This window comes from Pseudophryne corroboree, chromosome 7 (assembly GCF_028390025.1).
Source record: "Pseudophryne corroboree isolate aPseCor3 chromosome 7, aPseCor3.hap2, whole genome shotgun sequence".
In the NCBI taxonomy this organism is placed as follows: Eukaryota; Metazoa; Chordata; class Amphibia; order Anura; family Myobatrachidae; genus Pseudophryne; species Pseudophryne corroboree.
Window position 1 is genome coordinate 296415231 of NC_086450.1, and position 18050 is coordinate 296433280.

An 18050-nucleotide genomic window follows, 5' to 3' on the forward strand; every position below is an offset into this window, starting at 1 on the left:
TTTTGACAAGCATACAACTACCGACCTGTTGACTCTGCATCTACTGTATCAAGTACCAACAGGCGTCGGCGATGCCGACAGTGATCCCCATAGCTGTTTGTGACAGAGCACTCACGCATGTCGACACATGTGGCCTATAGTGGGTATATCTGACAGGGAACACACAGAGAAATATGCAAAACAATGATTACATGCCCATTTCTAAAAAATAGTGCAATATTTCCCTCAATATAATACTAAAACACTGTGTCCCCCCTCGTTTGCACTGTACACATTTTTGGCGGGGACAGAGAGAAAAATGTCGCTGAACACTGTTGTGAGGGCGAAGCCCCGCCCCTTTTTGGCGCGCTTCAGCCCCGTTATAATATAGTTTTTTATGCAGACAGGGGACCGTATACAGGGGGTCATTCCGAGTTGTTCGCTCGCAAGCTGCTTTTAGCAGCTTTGCACACGCTAAGCCGCCGCCTACTGGGAGTGAATCTTAGCTTATCAAAATTGCGAACGAAAGATTAGCAGAATTGCGAATAGACACTTCTTAGCAGTTTCTGAGTAGCTCCACACTTACTCGGCATCTGCGATCAGTTCAGTCAGTTTCGTTCCAGGTTTGACATCACAAACACACCCAGCGTTCGCCAAGACACTCCTCCGTTTCTCCAGCCACTCCCGCGTTTTTCCCAGAAACGGTAGCGTTTTTCCGCACACACCCATAAAACGGCCAGTTTCCGCCCAGAAACACCCACTTCCTGTCAATCACATTACGATCACCAGAACGAAGAAAAAACCTTGTAATGCCGTGAGTAAAATACCTAACTGCATAGCAAATTTACTTGGCGCAGTCGCACTGCGGACATTGCGCATGCGCATTAGCGACTAATCGCTCCGTTGCGAGAAAAAAATAACGAGCGAACAACTCGGAATGACCCCCACAGTGTCTACGCACTGTATACCTACTCAATTATTATATATATTGCTGACCAGGGCGCCCCCCCCTGTGCCCTGCACCCATGTAAAACCGTTGGAGTGTGGGAGCAATGGCGCGCAGCGCGACCGCTGCTTTATACTTGCGGGGGTATCGTACACGGTGCCCGGGCCCCGAATATGCTTTCTTGCCAGTGTAAAAGAGACCCTCAGTAACTGCTGCCCAGGGCGCTCCCCCCCCAGCGCCCTGCACCCTGTTAGTGCCGTTGGTGTGTGGGAGCATGGAGCGCAGCGCTACTGCTGCGCTGAAACTCCGTTACTGAAGTCTTCTGCCGTCTGAAGCCTTCTGTTCTTCTAATACTCACCCGGCTTCTTTCTTCCGGCTTCTGTGTGTGGGGTGACGGCGCGGCTCCGGGATCAAGCAGCTAGGCGCACCAAGTGATCGAACCCTCAGGAGCTAATGGTGTCCAGTAGCCTAAGAAGCAGAGCCCTTGTACTAAGAAGAAGTAGGTCTGACTTCTCTCCCCTTAGTTCCACGATGCAGGCAGCCTGTAGCCAGCAGGTCTACCTGAAAATAAAAAAACCTAACAATAAAGTCTTTAGAGAAACTCTGTAGAGCTGCCCTAGTGCAGGCTTGCCTACCCTCCCGCATTTAGCGGGAGGCTCCCGTTTTTTTATTGAGCCTCCCGCTGCCCCGCAAACTCTGCTTGCCCTCCCGCATTTTGCGGTCTCGGTGCGAAAAATACTGACCGCGCATGTGCGAATACCTGAGGATGGGACCTAAACAGGAGATGTCACGACGTCTGACGTCATCTTACCTAAGCGCCGGCCACCGCGAGTTGTCAGTAGCGGTGGCCGTTCTGCAGTGCACAGAGGAAGCCGGGGAGGCGGGGCAGTCTGTGGAGGAGACAGCAGCCGCGGGTCCTGGCGCAGAATGTAGCAGCCGGCAGGGAGAGGATGTCCCAGCTTCGAGGAAGTTACCCATATGTAAGTGCTTGTGCACCGGTCCGGAGCCCTGACATTCCCCAGTGGGTAAGGAGAGGGAGGGGATGGGAAGGGGGGAGGGTGTCTGCTCACCAGCGTCTGACATCCTTTCCTTCGGCTGCCAGAGCAGGAACAGCCTCCAAGCATCCTCCGTACAGTCCCAGCCAGGCCCCGGAACTTCATAGCTGCAGCTGGGTGCTCTTCTCTCACACTCCGGCTGGTAGCCCCGCCCCCTCCAGCTCCAAGTCAGTCAGTGCTGGACTTAGGCAGAGAGAGACTGAGCTGAGGTGACTGGGGCAGGGCAGAGGTATATATGTTTGAGGGAGGTTAAGAATCTGGGTGCCAAGCTGGGTCATATAGTTGTGGGGCAGGTTGCTAGGTGCAGGGCTGGGGCATAATGTGTGTGAGGGAGGCTGCTGGTCAGACTTATCCAATAGGAAAGAAAGTTTGGTGCTTATATGGGTTAAATTTCCAAAAGCAGCTGCTAATAAAGGGTAGTCAATTCTTATATAGTATAACCAGGAAAAAAAGTTCACATAATATGTATGAAATATATATTTGTGTAGCAGCGCTGAATGATATACAATTATACTGTAGTAAAAAAAAATATATATTTAAACATATAAAACTTTAAAATGTTCTTCCAAGAACTGTCCTTATTGATTGGAACAAATGATAGCGGGTGACCCTGCATAATTGTACGGAGTTTATAGGAGTCCTGAGCATATGCATATTATGTGTTATTGAAATTTTAAAGTTTTATATGTTTAAATATCTATATTTATTTTTTACTACAGTATAATTGTATATCATTCAGCGCTGCTACACACATATATATTTTATATATAATATGTGTACTTTTTTTGCTGGGCAGACTTGCCTAAATGTGGGAGGCTCCTGCTTTTTTACCAGTGTCCCCCTCTGCCCCGCAAACTAAAGTGCAGCTCCCGGATTTCCACAGCGTGCCCCCCCCTCCCCCCATCCCAATAGAATATGGACAGCGCATGCGCGAGTATGGAATTAACGGGGTCGGAGCTGGTAGGACTGTGGGAAGGAACGCATGTGGCCCCACTCCCGTAACACATCACTCACCATGCTTTCCTTACAGAACACCGGCAGCTGCAGAGACTTTGCAGCTTGGAGATAGATGCCTGAGCTTCTCCTGCCACCAGTCCACGCCGGCATCTACTGTGACAGCATGTCCAGCACAACAGTCACACATAGCAGAGCCACGGAGGTCCTATTATCCAGCAGGGTAGGCTCTGTTTGCAGAGAGGCTTGTTTCCTTAGCCTTTCACTTTCTCCCCTCATAGCTGCAGACTTCTCCCTTCCCTATCCCTGACACCATCTCTCTCTACTCCTGACACCATCTCTCTCTCAACCACCCTCTCTCTATCCCTGACACCCTCTCTCTCTTCCCTCTCACCCCCTCTCTCTATCCCTGACACCAACTCACCCCCTCTCTCTCTATTCCTGGCACCATCTCTTTCTCTTACACTCTCTCTCTCACACCCCTCTCTCTCTATCCCTGATACCCTCTCACTTTCTCACCCTCTCTCTATCAGTGATACCTTCTCTCTCAGCCCTTACTCTCTCTATCCCTGACACTCTCTATCTCTTACCTCCCCTCTCTCTATTCTTGACACCCTCTCTATCCCTGTCTCCCTCTAACCCCCTTTTTTCTCTTCCCCATCTCTCTATCCCTGACACCCTCTCACCCCTTCTCTTTCTTCCCTCTCTCTATCCCTGACACTCTCTCACCCCCTTTTTCTCATCCCTCCCTCTCTCTCCCTGACACCCTCTCTCTCACACCCCCTTCTCTCTCTTCCCTCTCCCTCCCTGACACCATCTTTCCCACTGCCTCTCTCTATTCCTGACACCCTCTCTCTCTCTCTCTCTCTCTCTCTCTCTCTCTCTCTCTCTCTCTCCCTGACACCGTCTCTCACCCCCTTTCTCTCTTCCCTCTCTCTCACCCCCCTTTCTCTATCCCTGACTCCCTCTCAGCCCCTTCTCTCTCTTCCCTCTCTCACCTCCCTTTCTCTCATCCCTCTCTCTCTATCCCTGAGTCACACTCCCCCTCTCTCGTTCTCTCTATCCCTGGCACACTTTTTCTCCCTCTCTATTCTTGACACACACTCTCTCACCCTTCTTTCTATCCCTGACACCCTCTCTCTCTACCCCCCTCTATCAGTGAAACACTCTCTCTCACCCCCTTATTTTTCTATCCCTGACACACTCTCTCTCAATGACACCTTCTCTTTCACCCCTCTCTCTTTCTATCCCTGACACTCTCACCCTCTCTATCCCTGACACTCTCTCTCACCCTCTATCCCTGACACTCTTGCTCTTCCGTCTCTCTTTGTCATTCCCTCACTCTCCCTGACATCCTCTCTCTCCCTCTCTCTCTCCCCTTCTCATTACCTCACTTTCTCTGCCCCCCCCCCCCCCCCCCTCCCTCCCTGACACTGGAAAAGATCCTCCCCAGTAGTTATCGCCAGGGCTTGATTAAAGTCTGTCAAATGTATATGTCACATATACTGTATGTGTATAATGATGTAAGTGTGATGTCAGTTTTATGTTCTGCTGTGTAATGTGGGTGTGATGTCAGTGTGTAGTCCTGCTGTGTAATGTAGCTGCGATGTCAGTGTGTAGCCAGTACTGAGCTTTGTACTTTGGCTTTCACCTGCCACTGCAGGACACACCCTTGATTGACAGTAGATACGCCCATATGTGGAGTTAGACACGCCCATTGGGTGGAATGTGACACGCCCCCCTCAATGCTTGCGATCTATAATCTCCGTGAAACTACTTTTCAAAAGTAGGCAAGTATGCCCTAGTGTGTGTCCAGCCACTCCTGGGCACAGAATCTAACTGGAGTCTGGAGGAGGGACATAGAAGGAGGAGCCAGTTCACACCAATTCAAAGTCTTATAGTGTGCCCATGTCTACTGCAGATCCCGTCTATACCCCATGGTCCTTACGGAGTCCCCAGCATCCTCTAGGACATATGAGAAAAGCGAAATGGAATATTTTTAGACCCGCTGGCAGAACATAAGATAAGCCGCACTGTGGGGCAGATGTATTAAACCTGGAGAAGTGATAAAGCAGTGATGTGCAAGGTGATAATGCACCAACCAATCAGCTCCAATATGTAAATTGTCAGGAGTTGATTGGCTGGTGCGTTATCACCTTCCACTTATCACTGCTTTAGCAAGTGTCTGGAAGCTCACTCATTCCCTGGTGATAACTGCAGCTTGTCTACCTCCTAGGGGTATTGCCTATTAGTGTTCCAACGCTCAGAGCCCAGAATTCACAGGGAAGAGGAGTCACGGACCGGTGCTAGTGCTACTAGTTTGTGGAGCATGAGGTGGACAGTGTAGGGAAGAGCAGGAGAGGTATGGGGGATCCGAGGGGAGAGGAAAGGTGCAAGGGATAGCAATTATGAAGGAGGGTGCTCAGGGGAAGGGTCACAGTGAGGGGGATCAAGGGAGAATCAGAGCCGAGGAAGAAACCAGTGTGGTGGTAAATGCATAAGACTATAATAGTTACCAACACCAGAGGTGATGATGCCTGCGGTGCCCACACATCCTTCTCCAACCAGTGACACAGAGCAAATAGCGCCCATTAGGAGTATCTGCTGCTGCCCTGCAGCCTGATGCCGGCAGCCTGCCACGCTGTACACACAAGCCCTCACATACCTCGCTGCTGGGGTGACTGAGGTATAACTAGTACTGTGATGGTATCCAGGCCGAGAGAGCAGCGTGACTCGGTGCAGGGGGAGTGGCGGGCACCTATGTCAGCTGAATGTGCCGGGAACTGCGCGGCGTGATGACACCCAGAATCCATATCACATGCAGATGGCCTTGTCACTCGGGTGTGCATAGAGCCCCGGGTGCTGATGCCGCTGCTGTTCCTATCTCCCCAACCCCGTTACCGTGCTGAGGCCGTGCCGTGCTCCTGTCTGCTGATCCGGATGTCTTCCTCCGTGAGGCGCAGCAACAGGTACCTCCTCCTCCTGCCGCGGATCCCGCTTCAGGTAAGGGGGGAAGCGCTGTCAGTCAGGACCTTTCTCAGCGCTGGACCAGATGTCTCCTCCTCCTGCGGAGCAGCTCCGGCCATTCCTCCTGCTGCGGCTCCTCTCCGCTCTGTAGGGACTTGAGAAGAACGCAGTAAGCTCACACCCAGGGTACCGCTGGCTCTCCTTCCGCCGCCAGCAGCTCCTTTTATAACCTCTCCTCAGCCTGCACGAGACCCCTTCCCTCACTCTCGCTCTCCCGGCGGCCACTGCGCAGGCGCAACAAATTGAAATGCCCTATCTCTATAATGATGCATATTTTACTTAATTAAAAAAAAACTGTAACCTTCTGAAAAACCCCAACCCCAAAAGGCACTACACTGGGGCATACTCTATCTAGTAAAACAAACCCCAAGTCTTAATTCGTCCTCTACCCTGAGTTATGCCTTCCCAAAAAACTTTCCATAGACTATGGGAAAACCATCCTCAAAAGCCAACCAGGAAGTCGCAGAAAAAAACTGACAGTTTAAATTTTAGGTTACTCCCAATTCCTCATTTTTTATTATTTTGCCCTGAAATTTGGCCTGCAGCACCGGGTGACGATTCTACGCGTCCATGCCAAATTTCAGCTCGGTACGTCCAATCACTTTTGAGGTGTAGCGCTTCAAACACCATGCCCCCATCTCAGAAGTTCCCTATGGGAGAATTCCGTTTGTTCGATTCAGCCTTAATATAAGGGCACGACCGTGCCCTTATAATATATATATATATATATATAATAGTTAAAGTATGTCTTTTTTGGAGAACACATAGGATGGGATTGGATATCATACCTGTTATGAGCAGTTGTTCTCCTCAGTGTTCTGGTTCTCACTTCTACCTCAGTGAAATCACACCCTTACACGGCACCTGCTTCTCCCGAAGGTAACACAAAAGATCAGCCCCTCTCACCCCTCACTTCTCCCTTTTCTACTTGCACCTACTGTATCTCTTGCTGAAGATATTTCAACCCAGTCGACAGGCCTGCCACCATAAACACAACCAGGACTCCCCATTCCCCAGACGCAACTCACCATCTATTAAATTCAGTCCCCCACTGGCTGTAACTTCCTTCCTCATTCTGTTGGCTCCTCCCCTTGGGTGTGTGGCCGTGACGTGTCACAAGCAGGCAATGCTGCACAACAAACACAGTGGAAAACAGGAGAATAGACAGAGCGGCACCTTGCCGATGGCAACTGTCCAGAATGAAAGCGCTGAGTTTGCCAGGGCCGGGAACTGATAATGCATTGATTAAACAGCCCTCTTGGGACCTGCAGGAACCGCCAAAGCTTTTTTGGGGACATCTGATGAGTGCAGCCAATCGGAGGTGACTGTGTGCAAAGCACACTTCACACATAGGTAGTTACGGCCCTGCCCACAGCCTAACGCTCCCTGGCATACTAACGTTAGGCATGTCAGCTGTCGGGATCTGGCGCTGTCTTCTGCCCACCAGCATTCTTAATGTTGGTATTCCTACTACATCCCCAATACATTACTATTCAACTCTTAAATGGGGAAAAATAATAAAGGAGTTATTTATTAAAGCTCGGAGAAAGATAAAATTGTGAGAGATAAAATACCAGCCAATAAGCTTCTGCCTTACATTTTACAGTTTGTGTTTCCTTTTTTCACCTAAACTGACCTGTAATATCTCTGGTGGGTGACTTGATAAAAATGTAAAGTTCATAGCATACACAGTGCTCTATGAGAGGTAACTGTAAAAAAAAATGGAGTTTGATATTACATATTTTTATATGTGAATAAAGCTATACTAAGAACATGGAATATGGAATATCAAACTCCAATTATTTTTGTTTGGAGGGTTGGAAGTTACAGTGTGCTGCAATGTGCAGTTATGCTGATTGCTGTACAGTATAAGTGTGGCAGGCGTTGATGTAATTCTTGGTGGTTCGGTAGATCAGTGTCGAAGTCGAAAATATTATACCCACATGCATCAAGTACAAACACCACACAGAGTGGCCTCCGTGCGCGTGCTTGTTCTGCCGTGCGTGCACATGCCCGCACGCTGTGTACATTGGCTCATGAGGCCCTGCGTATTAGCGCGTGGTATGAGTAAAGATGGTAGCATACGCATTCGCATGGAAAAGCCACAAAGACATAACTGACATTTCATCCACGTAGTGCATAATTACACATAGACTACATGCACCACACCAGCAAGTTATATTTACTTTAGAAATGGAACAATAGAGGGATTCAACTTTACAGGATATGAGGGGACAGAATTAGGTTAGGAGGTGGTGTTTGGTATACATTTGTACAGTATTTCAAGGGCAATATTCCGATGGCAATTTGCAGAAAGTAGCACGCTCCTGCACATAGATATGCGCAGGAATATATTATTAATATCACACTGTATGTACTGTACTCTTAAAATTTGGCGGGAACCCAGTGGAGGACATCTGCAAGTACACCTGGACTAGGCATCGCCCACCTGTACAAACCAACCTATGACCCCTCATGTACTGTAAATGACCAGCTCTTTGACCTATGAAAGAAGAGATTACAGTTTCCTTTGTTTCATGCTTTGGACCATTGTAAAAAAGCCAAGCCTCCTGGCTGGCCTCAGTCTATTCTATGAAGGTCATCTATTCAGATTGACTGAGGACCGGAACTGGGTTGCGCAGGCGAACAAACGTATGTATCCATTGATTGTAGCCTTTTCTCTTATGTGATTGTATTTCTGTTGTACCCCCTTTTGAGTAAATATTTGTTGCTGAGTTGGACCACAACATTACATATACAATTGGTTTCGCATTGCTTTCCTGTTAGGGGTTATAAAGTATATTCTGCCGCACGTGTAGCTACTTTGTGCTTACGGCGTGACGGTGTGCTTACGCAACGTGTACGCAATTCATAGGGGTTTCACACACACGCTTAGAGGGTTGCAGCAGCCTGAACATTTCTGTATTTAAGGTATTGTTTTTTTTTCTTCCTGTAAGTTAATCAGACTTTATAATTGGTTCCTTCAGATTCTACCTTCAGGTTTTTCCACCATCCTCATTGCCCATCGCAGGCTATTTAAGGTTCTTTTTGAAACATCTAAGTAACATTGTCAAACTAGTAAATTTGCTCCGTTTACAATCCTCATTTCTTCCAAACATTTCTAACTCGCTTCCCATGGGTATGAACAACCTATTTCTTTCATTGTCCAATGATTATGTAGATAGGTTTACTTGCCTCTTACAATTCTCATTATCAATCTCTTCCCCCCCTTTATGTTCATCTCACCCTTAGCTTCTGTCTTGAAGCCCTGTGTGCTGACGATCACTCACTGGTACCAGGGCTGATACCTGACTAGTCCCATTACCTTCACTGTTTCTCTATGTTTTTGACGATACCACTGTTTCACCTCGTAACACTGACCATTGCCTCTACCCTCCCCCACCCCCACCTTACCTGGCTTCCTTCTTTCCAAGTCCCACTTTCCTATATTTTTGCTTCTTAGTTTTTGTAATAATCAGAGTTGCCAATTTAACAAGTCGATTTATATTTCTGTCTATGTTTGAACCTGTTTATAACATGCTATATTTACCCTGGCTTGGAGATTGTTAACATTCTACTTGGCTTTTTGCTTTTTACATGCTACCATTGTTTCTCATTTATGAATCTGCCATTCCATTGTGACTCATTTTCAGACTCTATTCTCTTTTGGTCTGTCAATTGCATGTGACAGTTTGTAACTGTAATAAAGTGGTAATCTTAAATTAACTATGGGGGAGATGTATGATGAGGTGGTAAGCGTCAAATGCACTATAACTAGTGCTATTGGACACAAGGTGCCCCAGTATGTATGAAAGCAGATAATGTAGAGATAAAGCACTTTTCTCTGAGGTATCTGCAACATCTAACAATTTTTCAGTCATCATACTATTGTATGGCAATGGAAAATCATCTAGATGTATTAAAAAATATATGATAAGCACACATTTGCTGTTTATTTCCCTCCACATATCATAAGGTGTTACCTGCCAATATGTGTACATACCTGCAGCGGCTATTGGGGGTTTGAGCTACTGATGTTTGCTAGAGAGATCTTAAGATGGTTGCAAGATTTTGTGCATGCCCAGTGGAGCCAGCTGGGAGGTGAGACACAGCTAATCATCACTAGTCTGATGCACAGTGGGGTCTGGCAAGGATCACAGGAAGTAGGAGTTTCCTCTCTCTCACAGAGGCAGCTGAGATTTGACCACATCTCATCGATATTACGTCCTGATTTGCCTCAGTAAAAGCACCACTGATCTCCCCCTGTATACTGTATGCTTTGTCCAAACATCATTGTATCCAAATATAACAGGTATGACTTGTTTGTAGCTGTACTTCCAGAAATGCTAATAGAAAACTATATGTCATGATCTCCTTGTGATCATTGGTCAGCCCGTCCTTTTAGTATGTAAACTCTCATGGGCAGAGCTCTCTTCCCATTTGTTCTTCCCCAAGCACATATTTGTATTTCCCACTAGGCATGTGACAGTTGTGCCTAGGGCCACCATCTGCTGCGGACAGGCAGGCTCTCTGTCTCCCACATCAGAGCAGTTGATCCTTTTTTCACCAGCAGAGGAAGGGGAGATTGCAGGCTTTGTTGAACAAGTTGTGGCTACTTGCCTAATTACTGCTTGCCAGAAGACTTTAGCTTTGGGACCAGGGGGCAGAGTCTAAGCCAATAGTGACACCATCATGATGTCTATGCAGAGCTGTCTACACTGCTGCTGAGCGGCTCTGCAGATATGCCTACCTGCTGTCGCAGCAGATGATGAGGGCAGTTGTGAAGGCAGCATGAGGGGATGGGTGTGGGGGGTTTGAGGTGGGTAGATTAATAATATTATGCCTAGGGAAGGCCGGACCAATTTCACCTCTGTCCAAGCACTATCCATATCACCAGTGCTCTGTCCCTTTGTCTCCTTTCCAGTGACTTTGATGCTGTTTGCTTACCATACAGTGAAGTGAGTGCAGAATTTATGTGTGTGTAAATTTGAGCCAACTGTGAAAGTGGCTCATGCAGGGTGGTGGTGGTGGGGGAGGGGTGTCGGTGTTCTGAGTACCCAAAACACAGCATGATGGACTAAATTTGTTTTTCAGCCTTGTCTCAATCTCTACGACAGCTGCAGCCATTTGCAGGCATGATCAGAGCTGCTGCAGCCAGAGAGCTTTCATCAGCAGAGCTCTCTGCTGTACGATGGCTTAGAGAGATACTGTGTATGTCCAGCAGCAGCTATGCTGATGTGGACTATGGGTGTGAGCCTCCTCCTCTCTTTTGCCCTCAGTTTTTGTAAGTATGGGGGGGGGGGGGGGGGATTTGGGGGCATGGGTGTGACTGCATGCCTCCCAGCCATCAGGCACAGTCACGGGGATGTACAATGTAGGATCTCACACATCTAATTGGCATACAAGGGGCATTGTGATTTGATGGGCATATAGGGGGTTTAGGGCACATCTAGTTGGCATATAAGGGTTTTATTTTTACATCTAATGGGCATACAAGTGCTATGTTGGACACCTGACAGACATAATAGGTGTGTGAGGGACATCTGACAGGCATATAAGTAGCATGGCAGACATCTGTTGGGCATGTAAGGGGCATGGGCATCATAATAGACATGTGGGCTATATGATGGTTGTATAAGTGCAGAGAAGACATCTGAAGGGCATATAAGCAGCATGTGGGTGACATCTGAATGGCATGGGGGACATCTGACTGGCTTCTAAGGGGCATGTTGGCGACATAAAAATAACATTATATGAATATAAAAAATGTATGGAACGCCGCTTAAAACTCCTGCGTTTGCCCCGTCTGCCACTCACTACTGCATGCTGCTTGTAGCAACAGTGAGTTACTCCGCAATTCTACAGTATTTGTTTCTTGTACTACCCAAACTGTGGTGTTGTTACAATAATGTTTTGTACTTATGCTATTATTTTTCTTTATGGTTACCTGTTGTGTAGTGTACTTATTCTATGTTACATTCACATCTGCTATACATTCCAACCACTACTCCTTGCATAATGGAGTCCATACTAAGGGATCTGTGAAGCAAAGTAGTTTGTCCCATACTTTTGTTTTCATGATTAGGTGGTCAATGCAGCTTTCCCATTCTTTTATTAGCTGTGGTGTGGATTAACATTGTTAATACAGGTTTCCATTCCCCTGCTTATAGCTATTTTAAGATGAGTATACTGACACAAGATTCATTAATGCAATCAATTATCACATTGACACTTTCCCTTAATTCCCATTGGGTTCAATTAATATGCCACTGAGATTATAATTACTACTGACATAATAGGGACAATTACTAGTGGTGCATTTGTCCCTCTGAATATTATTAATTATTAATCAATAGACAAAATGTAATTTTATAATATTTCTCACAAATATTCTGATTGAAGACTCATTCTAACACAAGGGGGTATATTTACTAAGGTCCCGATTTTGACAAAGATGCCGTTTTTTCATCAAAGTGTCATCTCGGTAATTTACTAAGCAATAATCACGGCAGTGATGAGGGCATTCGTAATTTTTTGGAAGTCCAAGAAAAAAATTGCGAATGAATACACCATCGGTCAAAACGCGGCTGTTTAAGTATGAATCTCGGTAATTTACTAAGAAGTGCAAAGCAAAAAAAAAACAAACACTGCCGTGAAAAATTACAACTCGTAAAAAAGTGCTAAAAAAAAACAGACCTGCTTTTTTAATCCGTGATTGTATAGGCATGCAGGGATCCATGAGATCCGTGCATGTATATCAGTGGGAAGGGGTGGGAAAGTGGTTATTTTCTTTAAAAAAATTGCGTGGGGTCCCCCCTCCTAAGCATAACCAGCCTCGGGCTCTTTGAGCCGACCCTGGTTGCAGAAATATGGTGAAAAAAATGACAGGGGTTCCCCCATATTTAAGCAACCAGCATCGGGCTCTGCGCCTGGTCCTGGTTCCAAAAATACGGGGGACAAAAAGAGTAGGGGTCCCCCGTATTTTTAAAACCAGCACCGGGCTCCACTAGCTGGACAGATAATGCCACACACTTTTATATAGTGCCCTGCGGCCGTGGCATCAAATATCCAACTAGTCACCCCTGGCCGGGGTACCCTGGGGGAGTGGGGACCCCTTCAATCAAGGGGTCCCCCCCCCCAGCCACCCAAGGGCCAGGGGTGAAGCCAGAGGCTGTCCCCCCCCATCCAATTGGCTGCGGATGGGGGGCTGATAGCCTTTTGTGAAAATGAAAAGATATTGTTTTTAGTAGCAGTACTACAAGGCCCAGCAAGCCTCCCCCGCATGCTGGTACTTGGAGAACCACAAGTACCAGCATGCGGCGGAAAAACGGGCCCGCTGGTACCTGTAGTAGTACTACTACTAAAAAAATACCCAAAAAAAGACAAGACACACACACCTTGAAAGTAAAGTTTTATTACATGCATCCACACAAACATACATACATACTTACCTTATGTTCACACGAGGGTCGGTCCTCTTCTCCAGTAGAATCCATGGGGTACCTGTTGAATAAATTCTACTCACCAGATCCAGGGTCCCAGGCTCCTCGTAGCATCCATTTGTAATCCACGTACTTGAATAAAATAAAAAAACGGAGAGCCGAGCCACGCACTGAAAGGGGACCCATGTTTGCACATGGGCCCCCTTTCCCCGAATGCCAGAAACCCACTCTGACTGATGTCTAAGTGGGTTTCTTCAGCCAATCAGGGAGCGCTACGTTGTAGCACCCTCCTGATCGGCTGTGTGCTCCTGTACTGTCTGACAGGCGGCACACGGCAGTGTTACAATGTAGCGCCTATGCGCTCCATTATAACCAATGGTGGGAACTTTGTGGTCAGCGGTGAGGTCACTTTCGGTCAACCGCTGACTACAAAGTTCCCACCATTGGTTACAATAGAGCGCATAGGCGATACATTGTAACACTGCCGTGTGCCGCCTGTCAGACAGTACAGGAGCACACAGCCGATCAGGAGGGTGCTACAACGTAGCGCTCCCTGATTGGCTGAAGAAACCCACTTAGACATCAGTCAGAGTGGGTTTCTGGCATTCGGGGAAAGGGGGCCCATGTGCAAACATGGGTCCCCTTTCAGTGCGTGGCTCGGCTCTCCGTTTTTTTATTTTATTCAAGTACGTGGATTACAAATGGATGCTACGAGGAGCCTGGGACCCTGGATCTGGTGAGTAGAATTTATTCAACAGGTACCCCATGGATTCTACTGGAGAAGAGGACCGACCCTCGTGTGAACATAAGGTAAGTATGTATGTATGTTTTGTGTGGATGCATGTAATAAAACTTTACTTTCAAGGTGTGTGTGTCTTGTCTTTTTTTGGGTATTTTTTTAGTAGTAGTACTACAGGTACCAGCGGGCCCGTTTTTCCGCCGCATGCTGGTACTTGTGGTTCTCCAAGTACCAGCATGCGGGGGAGGCTTGCTGGGCCTTGTACTACTGCTACTAAAAACAATATCTTTTCATTTTCACAAAAGGCTATCAGCCCCCATCCGCAGCCAATTGGATGGGGGGGACAGCCTCGGGCTTCACCCCTGGCCCTTGGGTGGCTGGGGGGGGACCCCTTGATTGAAGGGGTCCCCACTCCCCCAGGGTACCCCGGCCAGGGGTGACTAGTTGGATATTTGATGCCACGGCCGCAGGGCACTATATAAAAGTGACCCCCGGCTGTGGCATTATCTGTCCAGCTAGTGGAGCCCGGTGCTGGTTTTAAAAATACGGGGGACCCCTACTCTTTTTGTTCCCCGTATTTTTGGAACCAGGACCAGGCGCAGAGCCCGATGCTGGTTGCTTAAATATGGGGGAACCCCTGTCATTTTTTTCACCATATTTCTGCAACCAGGGTCGGCTCAAAGAGCCCGAGGCTGGTTATGCTTAGGAGGGGGGACCCCACGCATTTTTTCTCTCCGTTTTACAGTGTTTATTTAAAAAAAAAAAAAAAATGAACCCCAGCACGGATCACACAGATCCGGCCGAGATTCATTGTGATAAAGTCGGCAGTGTTTTGCTAATCACTGCCGTAAAAAACGGGAAAAAAACACGAATGACATCGACATCGGAACAAATGAAAAATCCGAATACGACAGCTTAGTAAATTAGGCGTAATAAATTCAAAAAGTTGCAGTTTTACACTTTCGATGTCATTCGTGATTGAACTTTGACCTTTTTCCGAAAATTACGAATGTTAGTAAATATACCCCAATGTTGTTATATTATACAGTACCATAGATTTTTTTTTCTCAATCCATTGTACATAGGACCACAACACCAGCATTCATGAATATGCTCAGAATCGTATAATGCAGTGCGCCAATAGTCTTCTAGATCAATATTGAGCTGCAGATTGTCACTCAATAACCTCATTATCATCGCTCTGTTCAGTACATCTATTATCAATGTACATTCAATAGACCAACTGGTAACAAGTTTATTTTGTATTATGTTGATTACAATAATTTTTACATAGTACAGTTTGTTTATTTGTTATACATAGCACTTGTACAGTAAATCAACAAGTGGCACATCTATAATGGGTGTAGTGTGTGCGATGCATTCACGCGCCCGAGATTCAGGGGGGCCCACACCACACTCTCTGCACCCATTTTGTTAATACTCACATCTCCAGGGTCCCCTGCCGGCAGCAGCATATAACCACAAATCTCTGGGTAAATGGTGCGGTGGCCATTTCCCAGGAGTTTTGCGCATAATCAGTAAGAAAAATCTCTGGGAAAATGGCCACTGCGCCATTTCTCTCAGATTTGCGCAAGCACAATAGAGTCTGTACCTGTACCACCTAGTGGGGCGTCTGTTGCAGAGGAGGGAGCCTTGATGGAAGAGGGTGCACATGGGCCTCCTCAGTTAAAACACCCTTGAATACAACCTCATTTTTATCCAACATACAGTATTATACATGTAAATGTGTAATAGTAACACATGACATTTGTACAGTATCCACCTTTAATTGTGCTGATATACTTTCTGATATGTGAACAATAAGTGACTTTAACAATATTGGACTATTTTTGAAACAACAAAAGAGAACCATACAGTACATGAGTTTTCATTTCAAATGTAATGTGTGTTGCAGAATCAGCAATTTGCAAGTTGATAGGAAAGGTGAAGTAAAGTAGGTTAATTATTTTTGATCTTGGCTTGTCAACTTGTATTTCTCGCCACCCTACCATGTGAATCACTGGTAACCTAATTACACTTATTAGACAGGTGCATTAAACTGTGTTCCGTAGATCATTTCTGAAACCATAAATAAAATATGAGGAAACAATTAGGCATATCGCACAACACAAACAACAGAAAGAGAAACACTGGAATTGTATAATTATATGTTTGGAATACCGAGTCAGCAGTTTTGCTAACTTTTCTATAATAAGATTACAGAAGACGGAAAAGAAGAGCTTACTTCAGCTTTTATGAAGGATGTAAGCAATTTTAAATTGCTCTTTGTCTCCTGAGACTGAGTGAAAATAATTCTAATAAAGTGTAATAAAGGCATTTCTTAAATGAAAAAAAAAAGATTGTTTAAATGTATTTTTATTTAGCATGCCTAATTGCAGTTCTCGCTAGAATAGGATTAAAAGAATGTTATATAACTAAAAATACACAACACTTATACACGGATGACAACATTATAGATTTTGTTTTTGTTTAAAAACCTAAACTTTGCTACAAATGTAACAAGTTGTTTATACAAGCAGAATCTTTTATTGGAATTTGTTTTTGCTTTGCATTAACTTACTGTGTTATATATTCTCTTGTGGAATTATGTGTTATATTACAAGTGGTAGATTTGATCATATTTGTTCCCTATATTTTAATAATTTTAAAACACACTATTCTACTAGTCTTTCCTGACTCTTCTGTATTTATTTAGAGATGTGCGGCGGGCATTTTTCGTGTTTTGTGTTTTGGTTTTGGTTCTAATTCCCCGCTCTTGTTTTGGCTTGGTTTTGCCAAAACCACCCTTTCGTGTTTTGGTTTTGGTTTTGGATCTGGATGATTTTTGAAAAAAACATAAAAACAGCTAAAATCACAGAATTTGTGGGTAATTTTGCTCCTACGGTATTAACCTCAATAACATTAATTTTCACTCATTTCCAGTCTATTCTGAACACCTCACACCTCACAATATTGTTTTTAGGCCAAAAGGTTGCACCGAGGTGGCTGTATGACTAAGCTAAGCAACACAAGTGTGCGGCACAAACACCTGGCTCATCTAGGAGTGGCACTGCAGTGGCAGACAGGAGAGCAGATATAAAAAAAGGCCCCAAACAGCACATGATGCAAAGATGTAAAAGAGTTGCAATGAGGTAGCTGTATGACTAAGCTAAGCGACACAAACAATTGGCCCATCTAGGAGTGGCATTACAGTGTCAGGCAGAATGGCAGATTTAAAAAACTAGTCCCCAAACAGCACATGATGCAAAGAAGAAAAAGAAAAGCACTGAGGTTGCTGTATGACTAAGCTAAGCGACACAACCACCTGGCCTAGTCTAGTAGTGGCATGCAGTGGCTGAATGTCGAAAGTGGCCCGCAATTTTTCAGTCCACTGACAGCATCTCCTGCACATCCCTGTCATTTTTTAAAAATCCTGCAATAGGATCACTCTAATTATATGGCAAGATCACTGGAATTATACGGCAGGATCACTGGATTTATACAGCAGTACCGCTGGACATATACGGCAGTATAAATGGACATATACAGCAGGATCACTGGATTATTTAGACGGCAGTACCACTGGACATATACGGCAGTATCAATGGACATATACAGCAGGACCACTGGACATATACGGCAGTATCACTGGCAGTGGCGTAACTACTGCCCCCGCAGTCCTCGCGGTGGCTTGGGGGCGAGGGGCTGCGGGGGTGCCACTGACTTTGCACAGATTGACATGCGGACGAGCGTCCGCATGTCAATCTGCGGTCTCCCTCCCTGCTGTAAGGACTAGGAGGGACATGGAGCGCATAGCGCATCTCTCCCGTGTCCCTCCTGGCACTCCCCCAGCCGGTCTAATAAAGGAAGTGCCGTTCGTGAGCTCTGATTGGCTCACGAACCGGCAC

The 18050-nt window shown here is 46.1% G+C and overlaps 1 long non-coding RNA gene across 1 annotated transcript in view; it reads left to right on the forward strand.

The window, feature by feature from the left end:
* Positions 1-1796: 1796 nt before the first annotated feature.
* The window catches only part of LOC134943609 (uncharacterized), a 68422-nt gene continuing 52168 nt past the window's right edge, over positions 1797-18050 (forward strand). The window contains exons 1-2 of the long non-coding RNA XR_010181630.1: positions 1797-1905; positions 3011-3157. This is a non-coding gene — a long non-coding RNA (uncharacterized LOC134943609). The remainder of the gene's footprint in view (positions 1906-3010; positions 3158-18050) is intronic.